The 14365-nt window shown below is 38.1% G+C and overlaps 1 long non-coding RNA gene across 1 annotated transcript in view; it reads left to right on the plus strand.

Moving 5' to 3' along the window:
• LOC109023988 (uncharacterized) overlaps positions 1 to 8467 on the plus strand; it is a 37375-nt gene extending 28908 nt beyond the window's left edge. Inside the window, exon 3 of the long non-coding RNA XR_002003462.3 lies at positions 7844 to 8467. This is a non-coding gene — a long non-coding RNA (uncharacterized lncRNA). The remainder of the gene's footprint in view (positions 1 to 7843) is intronic.
• Positions 8468 to 14365: the final 5898 nt, after the last annotated feature.

A 14365-nucleotide genomic window follows, 5' to 3' on the forward strand; every position in this document is an offset into this window, starting at 1 on the left:
TTTATTCTGTTGATGTGCTGAATTATATGTTGGTTTTCAAATGTCAAGTCAATATTGTGTTCCTAGAATAAGCCCAACTTGGTTATGATGTATTATCCTTTCTATGTGGGATTTAATTCCCTATTTTTAAAGGATTTTTGCATTTATGTTTTTGAGAAAGATTAATCTGTAATATTCTTTTTTTATGCTGCCTTTGTTGGTATCAAGATTATGCTGTCTTCATAAAATAAGTTGGGAAATGCTTCCTCTTTTTTCCATTTTTAGGAATAATTTGTGTAAGGGTGATATTATTTTTTCTTAGATATATGGAAGACTTCACCAGTGGGGCCATCCCCACTAGGATTTCTAGTAGTGGCATCCTAGAGTTTTCTTTGAATGACAGTCATAAATTCAGTTTCCTTAATAGATATTCAATTTAGATGAAATTCATTTCTCACAGTTCTGGAGATTGGGAAGTCCAATATCAGGGTGTCAATAGGTCGCATGTCTGGAGAGGGCTGTTCTCTGCTTCCAAGGTAGTGCCTTGTTGCTGCAGCCTCTGGAGGGGAGGAATGCTGTGTCCTTACATGGCTGAAGAGCAGAAGGGAATGAACCACTCTCTGAAGGACCCTTTTATAAGGGTTCTATTTCATCTTGCATCAGTTTTCATAAGTTATATTTATATGGAAATTTGCTCATTTAATCTAAATGTTCAAATTTATTGGTACAGAGGTATCGATGACATCCTTGTTATTACCTTTTTAAAATCTTAGATCTTTAGCAATGTCCTTTTACAGTCCTGATATTAGCAGCTTGTGCCTCTTTTTTTCTTTTTCAGTCTTGCTAAGGATTTATTTGATTATTAGTCTTACCAAAGAACCAACTTTTGGCTTCATTGTCTCTCTCTATTTTACATTTTTGTGCTTTATTAATTAATTCATAAATGATCTTTAGTTTTTTTCCTTCTACTGTCTTAAGATTTAATTTGCTCTTCTTTTTGAACTTCTTGAGTTGGTTAGTTAGGTTAGCAAATTTTCATCCTTTCTTCCTCTCCAGTATATTTAGGGCTATAATTTTTTTCTAAGCACATCTTTAACTACATCTCATAAGTTTTGACTTGCCATGTATTTGTTTTCTTTCAATTCCATTTTTTTTTTTTTTTTTTGCTTCTGCTGTGGTCTGAATGTGTCCCCCTAAAATTCATATGTTGAAACAATCACCAAAGTGATAGAATTAAAAGGTGAGGCCTTGAAGATGTGATTCAATCATGAGGAGCCATAAGGAATGGGGTTAGGACCCTTATAGAAGGGCTTGAGAAAGTGGGTTCATTCCCTTATGCTCTTGAGTCATGTGAGGACACAGCATTCCTTCCCTCCAGAGGCTGCAGCAGCAAGGCACTATCTTGGAAGCAGAGGGCAGCCCTCTCCAGACATGCAACCTATTGACACCTTCATCTTGGACTTCCCAGCCTCCAGAACTGTGAGAAGTGAATTTCTATTGTTTATAAATAATCCAGTGTATGGTATTTTGTTATAGCAGCACAAACAAAAACATCTTCCATTAAGATTCCTTTTTCCTTCTATAATTCTCAAAAATTTTATCTGTACTGGAGAATAAATTTCTAGGAGTGTAGGTAAAATAGGCTTGACCACAAGTCGATAATTTTTTAAGCTGTGATAGTGGGAATATGGAAATCTGGAGTAAACATATTTCATGGCAAGATGCTCTGGTCTCATTCTCTATCAAAACCCACTTATGCCTAGTGTTCCATTATTGGAACACAAACCTGTGAGAGTTATTTATATCCTACTGCTCAGTTATCACCAAGGTCTGATTGCAAAAATTCAAAACATTGCATCCTGAGGCATAAATAGGTTAACTTGAACCAAAGTAAGTTTTTCTGCTAAGTATTCTCTTTGAGGATATTATTAGCTGATTAAGCTTATTAGCCCAGCTTATAATTTGTTCTGTATGTAAATCTTAGTTTTGAATTTTTCCTGACTAAAAACAGAGTAAACATTTTAGTTAAAATAAATCAAACTAAAATTAGTTTCTTTGACAATAAATTTTGTTTAATCTCAGAAAGCTTCGCTTAAGAAGTAGAAGTAGGATGTTTTCCCAGAGATAGTACAAAGATAAGTAAGGTTGTCTTATATCTTAAATCACATTTCTCTATACAAGATGATTATTTTTCAAATGCTAACTAAACAAAAGTAATATAGGTAATTTTGACATACTAAATTCAGCATTTAATTTTAGAAAAAGTTTATTGTTACAAAAAGTTTTTGCTTTTAAAAGTTTTTTAAGATTTTGCTTTTTTGGAAGAATTTATTAAGTTTGATGCTTAGTGAAATAGTTTTAGTGCCCAAGTTATTGAAGTTAATCAACATAGCATAACAAAGATTGTAGTTAATCAATATAGCACATCAATACTTGAAGTTCATCAATATAGTATATCAAAGATCTACTAGGTGCTATAGAAATAAGTATCTCAGTTACTATTTTTCAAAAGTATTTTTATGGAAAATATCAAACATATTAAACAACAGAAATAGTAATATAAAATCCCTCCACATTCATCATTCAGCTCCAACAATTTTGAGCACATGTCCAGTCTTGTTTTATCTCTACTGTCCCGCTGTCTCCAGTGGATTATTTGGTATCAAATCCCAGATGCCATATTATTTCATCCATAAACACTTTGCTATGTAACTCCAAAATATAAGGACTTATTTTTAAAAGTTAACCAAAATACCATTATCACAGCTAAAAACTTAACTTTTTAAGATAATCAAATATCCAGTCATTGTTAAAATGTCCTCACCTGCCCCATAATGATTTAAATTGAGATAAAAACTAAGGTGTATATATTGCATTTGGTTGTTGTATCTCTTAAATTGCTTTTAGTCTATGAGTTGCACCATTCCTCCCCACGCCCACCCATTTTCCTTTCCTTGCCATTTATTTGCTGGAGAAACTGAGCTGTCTGTCCTGTAGCATTTCTCATACTCCAGAATTTGCTGATTGTATCCTTGTGGTTCATTTAATATGCTCCTGTGTTCCTTTATATGATGCAATAGGAAATACACAATGCACAACCCTACTTGAGAAGCATTCTTGTCAAAAATATAAATCAAATAGGTGCTTAGATAGATTTGATTTAAACATTTGATAACAATGCTTCACAAGTGGGATTGTGCATTGTATATTTCTATTGCATCATGTGAAGAAGAAAATGTCTGAGATCTGTAAGTCTGTGACCTTTAGTCACTGAGGTTTCCTAGAGGCCCACCTAATGAAACTCCAGTCTCAGGTTTGTAAGTCTCATCTTTATGACACTTTCTTTTGAGTTTCTATGGGCTCCTTGGCCACCCCTCACACATTCTTACATTAGATGCCTTCACCTTGGTGTCTGGCTAGAAATATTGCAGAAGACATAATGCAAAGCTAGATAACACTTCTCATTTCCTCTTTTAGATTACAAAATATTTCAAATATAAAAGAAAGTATGAGAGAGTGATGTCAGCAAAAATGGGAGAGTAGGGAATTCCAAGGGCCCATCCCTCCACAGAAACATCAAATAAACAAGCAAAAACTGTCACAATCAACGTCAGAAGTCTGGAAAATTGTCAACAGCATTAGTCTACAGTGCTGGTCTCCAAAAACCAAGTGAATGTTGAATGAAGGAAAAGATGACTTAAACATGGTAGAATAGCTTTGTGGTGGTTTAACTTAGCTTTGTCCTACTCCTCTCCCTTTCCTAGCATGCTGGCAGTTTTAAGATGCAACCCATATTCCTGATGGGGGTGCCTAGTTCCAGAGGGAGCAGAGCAGACCTAGTTCCTAAAGAATTGTGTTTGTCTGGGGATTCCTTGAAGGACTGACACAGGGTGTTTGCTTTGGTTTTATCTAACTTAGAACTCTTTCAGTGCAGAAAAGTTGCTAAGCAGAGGGTTTCCTTGAAAACACCAATAGGCAAATGAATGAGCTGTTGCTGCCTTGGGTAAAAGACAACAGTTGGGTCAAACAATAAACATGCTACAACCTAGGAGAAAAAGCCAGGGAAAGAGTTACTTTGGGGAATAGGGATTTGGTAATCTCCTGCATATAACAGGAAATCTAGAAAGTCATGTGCATGCCCAGGGCAGGGTGCATACCCAGAAAAGACCTGAAAAGACCCTTGGCTGTCACCTCTGGCTGACTTTTAGGCTCAGTGTGAGCAGGAAGTGAAGGCTAAGGCAGAGCTGTAAATGGCCTGGCTAAGTGTGGAAGGAGTATCCCTAACACAGAGCCAATCTGCAAAGACCAGGAGACTATTATTTTTTTTTTTCTTTTAAGAAAATCTCTGTGAAACCACTAGCTGACCAAAAGCTAAAGAAACAACAGAATTCAGAGACCATCCACAGCAAACAATAACAACAAACCTCGAGGAAGGTGAAGAATCTTATATCCAGTTACCACATTTAAATATATAACATGCCCAGTTTTTAACCAAAAAATCACGTGGTGCACAAAGATACAAGAAAGTATGGCCCATTTGCAGGAAAAAAAGCCAAATGAACAGAAAGTATCCCTGAGGAAGCACAGACATTGTCTTACTAGGCAAAGCTTTAAATCAACTGCCTTAAATATCCTCAAATAGATAAAGACAATCATTGACAAAAAAATTAAAAGAAACCAGACAAATAATGCCACAAAAATACCAATAAAGAAATTGAATTATATAAAGGAAGCAAATAGGAATTCTGGAGCTGAAAAATACAATAACTGAAATGCAAATTTTACTAGAGCTTCAACAGCAGATTTATGCAGGCAGAAGAAAGAATCAGTAAACCTGATGAGCTCATTGAAATTATCTAGTTTGAGGAACAGAAAGAAAAAAAATGAAGACATGTGAATAGAGCATAAAGAACTGTGGAATAATTTGCAGTATTCTAACATATGCATTATGAAAGTCCCAGAGAAAGAAAGGGATGGAAAGAATATTTGAAGAAAGAGTAGCCTCAAATTTCCAAATTTGATTTTAAAGAAGCTCAAAGAACTCCAGACACATAATCAAACCATCAAAAGACAAAGATGAAGAAAATCTTGAAAGCAGGAAGAAAAAAAATCTTAAAAGCAGGAACAGAGAAGAGAGACATTCCTAGATAAACAAAAAGGCTGAGGGAGTTTTCTGCCTATAGACCTGAAAAAGTCCTTCAAACTATAATGAAAATAATTCTAGTACCTAGACAGTACCTCAAAGCTATATGAAAAATAAAGAGCAATAATAATAAAAAGAAAGAACAATGGTAAAGATAACTATGTAGGTATTATATTAGTATATGATCGTATTTTTGATCTGTTATGCTTCATTATTTTTGTTTAAGGGTAGACACACAGACCAATAAAATAGAATGAATAGTACAAACCCATACATCTGTGGTCAACTGATTTTTGACTAGGATGCCAAGACCACATGGTAGGAAAAGAATAGTCTTTTCAACAAATGGTGCAGGGACAACTGGATATTCACACACAAAATACTATTAATAAAATTGGATTCTACCTCACACCATAGATAAAAATTACTTAACATTGATCAGAAATCTAAATGTAAGAGCTAAAACTATAACACTCTTAGAAGAAAACATAGAGGTAAATCTTCATGACCTCACATTTGTCCATGAATTCTTAGAAATGACACCAAAGCCACAAACAACAATTAGACTTCATCAAAATTTAAAACTTCTGTGCTCTAAAGAATTATATCAAGAGAGTGAAAATACAATTCATAGAATAAGAGAAAGTATTTGTAAATTATATGCCTGAAAGGGTCTAGCATCCAGCACAACCTAACAACTAAAAGACAACTCGATTTAAAAATGGGCAAAAGACTTCAATAGACATTTCTCCAAAGAAAATACACAAATTGCCAACAAGCACATGAAAAGATACTCAATATCATTAGTCATTATGGAAATGCAAATCAAAACCACAATGAGATAACACTTCATGCCCACTAGAATGGCTATTTTTAAAAATGGAAAATATTTAGGCATTGATAGCACCCATCAGATGGCCAAATTATTATTTACTGGACCAGGCCTTTTCAAAACTGTCAAGCAGATAGTCAGGGCCCGTAAAGTGTGCCAAAGAAATAATCCCCTGTACTGCAGGCCATACATTTCAATCCCTGTATCTTTAACCTCCTTGTTAAGTTTGTCTCTTCCAGAATCAAAGCTGTAAAACTATAAATCATTCTTCAAATGGAGCCCCAGATGCAGTCCATGACTAAGATCTACCACAGACCCCTGGACCAGCCTGCTAGCCCATGCTCCGATGTTAATGACATTGAAGGCAACCCTCCCAAGGAAATCTCAACTGCACAACCCCTACTATGCCCCAATTCAGCAGGAAGCAGTTAGAGCGGTCATCAGCCAACCTCCCCAACAGCACTTGGGTTGTCCTGTTCAGAGGGGGTACTGAGAGACAGGACTAGCTGGATTTCCTAGGCCGACTAAGAATCCCTAAACCTAGCTGGGAAGGTGTCCACATTCACCTTTAAACACGGGGCTTGCAACTTAGCTCACACCTGACCAATCAGAGAGCTCACTAAAATGCTAATTAGGCAAAAACAGGAGGTAAAGAAATAGCCAATCATCTATTGCCTGAGAGCACAGTGGGAGGGACAAGGATCAGGATATAAACCCAGGCATTCGAGCCGGCAATGGCAACTGCCTTTGGGTCCCCTCCCTTTGTATGGGAGCTCTGTTTTCACTCTATTAAATCTTTCAACTGCAAAAAATAAAAATAAAAAAATTTAAAAAAAGGAAAATAACAATATTGGTGAGGATGTGGAGAAATTGGAACCCTTCTACAATGCTGGTGGAAAGGAACAAAAACTAGTGCAGCCCTGTGGAAAACAGTTTGGCAGTTCCTCAAAAAGATAGAATTACCATATGATCCAGCCAGTCCACTCCTAGGTATATAAGTAAAACAATTGAAAACAGGTATTCAAACAAATATTTATATACAAATGTTCATTGCAGTACTATTTACAGTAGTTGGAAACAATTGGAGGTTCCTCAAAAGCTAAACATAGAATTACAATCTGACTTCTGGTTATAGACTTAAAATAATTGAAAACATGGACTCAAACAGAAATGTGTGTGCCATTGTTCCTTACAGCACTATTCACCGTAGCCAAAAGGTAGAAAAAACACAAGTGTCCATGAACACATGAAATAATCAACAAAATGTGGTATCCATACAATGGAATATTATTCAGCCATTAAAAGAGTTATGGTTGCACAAATCTATGAATGTAATAGAAACATTTGGATGCCTAAAAAACTTATACTCAGGACCAAAATTGAAGTTCATTCACTAACCCCTGAATGACCAGTATACAGCTTACTTTGACTATTAACTCTGGGAGAGTGCTAATGAAAAAAAATGGTGTATAGGGAGGGTACATTCTCACAAGAAGTAAACTTAAGGTACTGAAGTTCTGGGTAAATTTCTAGCATCAGCCCATGGATTTGATGTGAGGCTGGGGTCTCCTGGAATAGCTCTGGTTGCTCCTGAAGGGAAGGTTCATGAGCTTTGCTTAAAGCCATTCTAATTTACTTTCAAACCTGTTTGATTTCAGCTAGGAAAGTGTTGCAGTTAGCAATCCTGATTGTGACAATTATAAGCCCAAATATAGCATTTGCTCTGCTGTAGAGATACAGTGGTAGTGTTGAGACTAGCTCAGGGCAACACTGCATCATAAGGACGATGAGAGATTTAATACCTATAAGGCTGTTCTCACTCTCCACTGTTCCTTCCATGTTTTAAATATTTCCCCCTTTTCTATTCTTCCCTTCCTTCCATTCCACAGCTTCTCTCCTTGGCGCTGTTTCCCATCCACCAGCTCAAGATCATTCCAGTGTATCTGATGAGATCTCAGACTTCAGAAAAGCGATTCTTGGAATGCCATCTGGCTAACCATTAGATATGTCCAGACAGACACTTTGCGGATTGTCTTCAGGAAGGAAGAAAAATAGAAGGGAGTCTCAGAACTATTTATACAATTATCCTGCAGGCTTTGGCCTGGAAAACAAGAAACTAGGACTTTCAGGTTTTTGATTGCATTTCTTCTTTCCTGTATTTCATAAAGTTTAAATTATAACCATCTGTTTCAGAAGATATAAAAATCCTGATTCCATCTTCTTCCACGTTAACAGAATACTAACCTGTGGGGAACCTTATATCAATGGAGGCACTCAATGACGACTATAGTAAAATCACAGGGAAAAACAAGCACCAAGCTGCAGTTCATTGCCCGTCCTGCCTACCTCATTGGCCTCCTGCACCTGCTGATAAAAGGGGCATCTCTCTCTAGAAGGCATCTCATCAGGCAGATGTTTCCCCGTGTAGCTGTATTGACACTGACACTATGTTTTCTGCTTATTTGATGATGATGTTGAGAAGGAAGAGGATGGCAATGATGATAAAACCTCTTTTTCTTCCAGCTCTCATTAGACCATTATTCTTTTGCTCATCTTTAATTCTCAAAATATCCCCAAATCATTCCTGGTGAATTCATAGGCATTTCACACTTTGTGATTAATTTAATTTGCTTGCAGTCTTACCGCCTATAGGACAGCGTGGGTGTGAAAAACACCACTCTAAAATTCACCATCTGCAATGAGTCTTACCCTATTCCCCACTCCGTCACTTCTCCCCTCTCAATTCTGTATGTAATCCTCTGTATCTTTCCAATAAGCTGGAGGCAAGACATGACATTATGGCCACATAAAATCGCCTTTTCTTATGGTCCAGGGACGCTTTGTGCTGTTTTTGGTTAATGTGTTAGACTCCAATCTTCTCTCTCAATAGGCTTTCTGTCTTCTCTAGGAAACAGTTTATTTTTCTTTTCTTGCCATTAATAAACCTTTATTGAGCACCAACACAGCAACACAGTTGAGCCCCAAACCAGCAACATGGTTTTCAAAGCACTGTGCTGGATACTGGAGATATGGAAGTAAACAAAACCTGGTTTTTATCCTACAGCAACCAAAACCTAAAGGAGAACAAATCACGTAAAGAAATACCTAAAATACAATGAAACAAGAGTTCACAAGTGAAGAGTTCGGTAGTGTGGAGGAGGAATGATTCACAAACTATAGCATCTTTATTTTTTCTTCTCTCACATGACTTTCTAATATTTGATGGTGAATTTCTTCTTATTTTACTATTTCATATTTCTTTAAAATCTCTCTGTTTTTAAGGCGTGTGTTTTTCATTTTTTATAACACTCTACCTACCTTTGGGGGTCTCACAGATAAATATAACCTTTATTCTGTCTGTTGGATCTGTGTGGGATATAGAAATCAGGTAAAAAGAAAGATTTACAGTGAGTAGAAACGCAGCCTCTTGCTGGCTTACAAAACCTTGCAGGTGCCGCCAAGCGCTGGGATAAAATATGCAGTTGAGTCACACACCATGGTCGTGGCAGATATGCCTCAGGCTCTTAGGAGGAAGAGACAACAAAATGAGTCAGAATGAATGAGAGGAAAACCTCCCCCTCCAGCCAGAAAGAGAAAGCCTGGGAGGCTAGACAAGTTTTATTAACACGTCTTTCAAGAGAATAGCAGAGGCACGCTCTGACATTACTCAATGTCGGCCTCACTGTCAAGGTGAAGCATGTTTAAGAAAACATGCTTTTGAAAGCAAGTGGGATCCACTCAAAACATCGTTCCCTCCTATTAGGACCCTAAGCCCATCGGGGGCTAACACAAATGTCTTAGAACAAAAAGCAAACAGTTTAAAGAGGTTTGCTGAGGGCTGGGAGATGGAGAGGAGCGAGGAAATAGAGAAGTATATTACCTGAGAAAGATCAGAGAACATAAAATCTCTTTTTATCTTGAAAAAGGAATCGTGTGTTTGTATAAGAGGAGTAATTAACTGCTTATTAATGAACTGAATGAAAGGAATATTAGAATTTTCTGGAAAACATTTAAGGCCTTGGCTGAACTAACAAAATGACCCACCCCTGGGGGGTCACCCCTTGACTAAACTAACAAGAAGACCCACCCACCATACCTGAGGGGGGTGCACCTTGAGAAGGACTCCTTGCACTGACTGGGTATTTCAGGTGAACTAGCGACTCACCTCTGGGAAAAGAGCCAAGAAGCTTAACTGCCTTTTTAAAGATAGTGTCAGAGGCAAAGGTGAGTCAACACAGCAAGCTCTCTGTCCCTTGGGGCCAACGTGCATAATGCTATTGTAGTAACTGAAGTGAAAACCCAGGCTGTCATTCCACCACTTTTGAGGCCAAGGCAATAGGACTGCTTGAGGTCAGGAGTTTGAGATCAGCCTGGGCAACATAGTGAGAGCTTGTCTCTAAAATAAGGAAAAATTCAAAAATTAGCTGGACACGGTGGTGCATGCCTGTAGTCCCGCCTACTAGGAAGGCTGAGATGGGAGGATCCCCTAAGCCCAGTAGGCTGCAGTGAGCCGTAATGGCACCACTGCATTCCATCCTGGATGGCAGAGCAAAACCCTACCTTAAAAAAACAAACAAACCAAAGATTATGCTGTGTCTCACACTTTTGCTCCCAAAGATACTCTTTGTTCCCCAGGGAAATTAGTGATTCTGTGAATCAATGGTAATATTTTCACTTTTTGTCTTTTATAAATTCATTTATTAATTTTATAGATATTCTCTGTGTTAAAAACAATTTTAGTTGCTAGGGATATAGCAATGAACTAACCAAAATGATATCATCATGGAACTTACTGTCTAGTGAATGAATTGTGACTTCTCAAACTACTTTGGTATAAAATACAAGGGTATATCTTTTGTCTCTTGATTATATGTTCTGAAATTCTCTTCTTGAATCTTTAGCAGTAAGCTTGTTATTGGCAAAGATAATATTTTGATACTATGTTAAGTACATGCCAAGGACTTAACCTTTATGCCCAGGTAATTTGTAAACATTTTTTTTTTTTGAGACAGCGTCTTGCTTTGCTGCCCAGGCTGGAATGCAGTGGCACTCGCATGGTTCCTGACCTCTTGGGCTCAAGTAATCCTCCTGCGTGGCTGGGACCGCAGGCCACACCTGGCTAATTTTTTGTAATTTTTGTAGAGACTAAGTCTCACTATGTTGCCCAGGCTGGTCTCGAACTCCTGGCCTCAAGCAATCCTCCCACCTCAGCCTCCCAAAGTTACAGGTGCGAGCCACCACACCTGCCCATAATTTTTTTTTTAAGAAAGAAGAAAACTGAAGTCTTAATGGGAAATGAAGTTTTTAATTTTTTTTCAAATTATACCCAAAGCAAGTGTAACTGTGACTCAATATTTGATATATACTTTAGGAGGGGTAATGCATTTTTATAATGTGATAATTTTTTAAGTTGTTAAAACAGCATCCAAACTAATATTATACAGCAAGTTGTGGCCATAGGCCAGGAGGTCCTGGACACAAATCTATCAGAGCAGAGTGTGCTTTGCCTCAGAGCTGCCAAACACAAGGAAAGGATAGATGGCAACCGCTACACCACACAAATTTATCCACACATTTAACATCCACACATTTATCCATGCACTAAGCCTTGCATTGGGCACTGAGGCCATGAAGAGGCAAATGAATTGGTCCACAAATTCAAAAATCTCACAGCTAAGCAGAGAAGCAGCTTGGTGGGTAAATGCCTGGGCTAGAGCTGTAACGAAAAGGTGGACCTAGGGCAAAATGAGCACCATGCAGGGCTGGTTGGCTCTGTCTGAAGGAGGGTGGGACGCAGGTACACCAGTGTTGGAGCTGCTCTGCCAGGCAGAGGAGGGGAAATGTATATTCAAGACAGTAGGTGCAGAGGCCATCTGACGTGGGAAGTAGGCCTGAGAAAGACTCTATATTCATTTACCAGGACTGCCATAACAACATAGCACAGGTTGGCTTAAACAGCACACTTGTTTTCCCACAGTTCTGGAGGCTGGAAGTCCACAATCACGGTGCTGGCAGGGTGGTTTCCCTTGAAGCCTCTCTCCTTGGCTCCCAGCTGGCTTCCCTCTTGCAGCCTCTGCCCATGGTCCTTCCTCTGCACAGGCATCCCTAGTGCCTCTCTTGGTGTCCTAATCTGTTTTCCTTATAAGGACACCAGTCAAATTGGACTCGTGCCTGCCCTAATGGCCTCATTTTAATTTAGTCAATTCTTTAAAAGCCCTACCTCCGACCACAGTCACATTCTGGGTATTATTGAAGGCTAGAGCTTCAAGATATAAATTTAGGGGGAACATAATTCAGCCCCTAACAGATTCTAAAGCAGTAGTTCTCAAAGTGTGATGCTATGGGCCCCTGGGGGTCTCCAAGGCTCTTTCAGAGGGTCTGCAAAGTCAAGATTATGATCATAAAAATACTGAGATGTTATTTGCCTTTTTCACTGTGTTGCCATTTGTACTGATGTTTCGATAGCAATGGGGGATACAACTGCAGCTGCCTTAGCATGAATCAGGACAGTGGTGTCCGATGGTTACCAGTAGTCATGGTATTCTTCACTGCCATCCACGATGGGTTTTGTCCTAAGCAAGTTTTACATTAAAATGTCCTTGATAAAGCAATATAAGCTTTTTTTTTTTTTTTTTTTTTTTTTTTTTGAGACGGAGTCTTGGTCTGCTGCCCAGGCTGGAGTGCAGTGGCACGATCTCAGCTCACTACAACCTCTGCCTCCTGGGTTCGAGCAATTTTCCTGTCTCAGCTTCCCGAGTACCTAGGATTACAGGCATGCACCACCACACCTGGCTAATTTTTGTATTTTTAGTAGAGACAGGGTTTTGCTATGTTGGTCAGGCTGGTCTCAAACTCCTGACCTCAGGTGATCCGCCCACCTTGGCCTCCCAAAGTGCTGGGATTACAGGCATGAGCCACCGCACCCAGCGGAACTATTAATTTTATTAAGTCTTGACCTTTAAGCACATGTCCTTGAGTGTTCTGTGTGATTAAACAGAAATTATACATAAAGCACTTCAGCTGGGTATCCAACTACCACGGTTAATCTCAAGGAAAAGCACTTGTAGTTTGACTTGCAAGGTGAACTAACTGCTTTCTATATGGAACGCTCCTTTTACTTGAAAGAATGACTGGCAACTAGGGTTATTCAGACTTGGCTGTTTGGTAGACATTTTCTGGAAATGAGCCAAGTAAGTTTGTCACTCTAAGGAAAAACAACTGATAGATTTGCTTCTTTTGAGATTTTTAAGCAAAAATTAGATTTTTGAAAGTCTTGTATCAGGCATCATGAGTTTGAGAGCTTCCCAATACTTAAAGATTTTGCAGATGAGATCAGTGGTGATATGAATGGATGTAGTTTTGATATTGTATAATAAAATGAGTCAGTATTTAGAAGATCTCCACAACTCAGTGAACGAATATTTTCCAAACAGTCCATGCATGATGTTATAAAATAATGCATGAACATGGATAAAAGATCCTTTCAAATTGCAAAATATACAGATTAATGTAACTAATTGGGGAAATTTCACTCATACAGTTTTATAGATTCCACATTGCAACTAAACTTAAGAAACTGCTACTAGTCTACTTTTGGTGAGGTTTCAAATAATATTCACAACTATAAGAAAGGCTGTGACAATTCTCCCCTCTTTTCCAAACTCATATCTGTACAAGGTCAGATTTTTTTTCACGTAATTAAATTAAAACCCAGCTACTCGGGAGGCTGAGGTAGGAGAATTGCTTGAAGCTGGGAGGCAGAGTTTGCAGTTGAGCCAAGATCGCACCACTGCACCCAAGCCTGAGCGACAGAGTGAGACTCTGTCTCCATAAAAAAAAACACACACACAAAAAAAACACAAAAAACGTATTATAACAGATCGAACACAGAAGATATGAGAATCCAGCTGTCAAATAGATGCTAAGCCTCATATTAAAGAGACCTATAAAAATATAAAATAATGCCAGTTTTCTCACCAAACGTGTTTTGTTTTGGAAAGCAGAACAAGAAATGAAAAAGCTATTTTTCATAAAAATATGTAATTTACGTTAACATACATAAATGGATGGGTCTTTTATTCATGTTCATGCATGATTTAGTATTGCTTTGAAATGATTTAATCAACATTTTCAAAAATTTTTGATAGGGTAACTATACGGCTATAATTCACACAAACCAAACCTCTTTGGAGTTCCAATAATAATTGTTAAGAGTATAGAGAGGTCCTGAGTTCAAAAAGTATGAGAACTACTGCTGTAAATATACAATTTCCACTGATAAGGCACACTACGGCATGTGGAGAAATAACAGCAAATGATTAACTGAAATTACAAGAAATTTTAATTCACTAAAGGCATCTGCCAGACTGCCAGCAGGACATGGCTGCTCACTGCAATGGACCCCCATCACT

Source organism: Gorilla gorilla, chromosome 17 (genome assembly GCF_029281585.2).
Source record: "Gorilla gorilla gorilla isolate KB3781 chromosome 17, NHGRI_mGorGor1-v2.1_pri, whole genome shotgun sequence".
Lineage (NCBI taxonomy): Eukaryota > Metazoa > Chordata > Mammalia > Primates > Hominidae > Gorilla > Gorilla gorilla.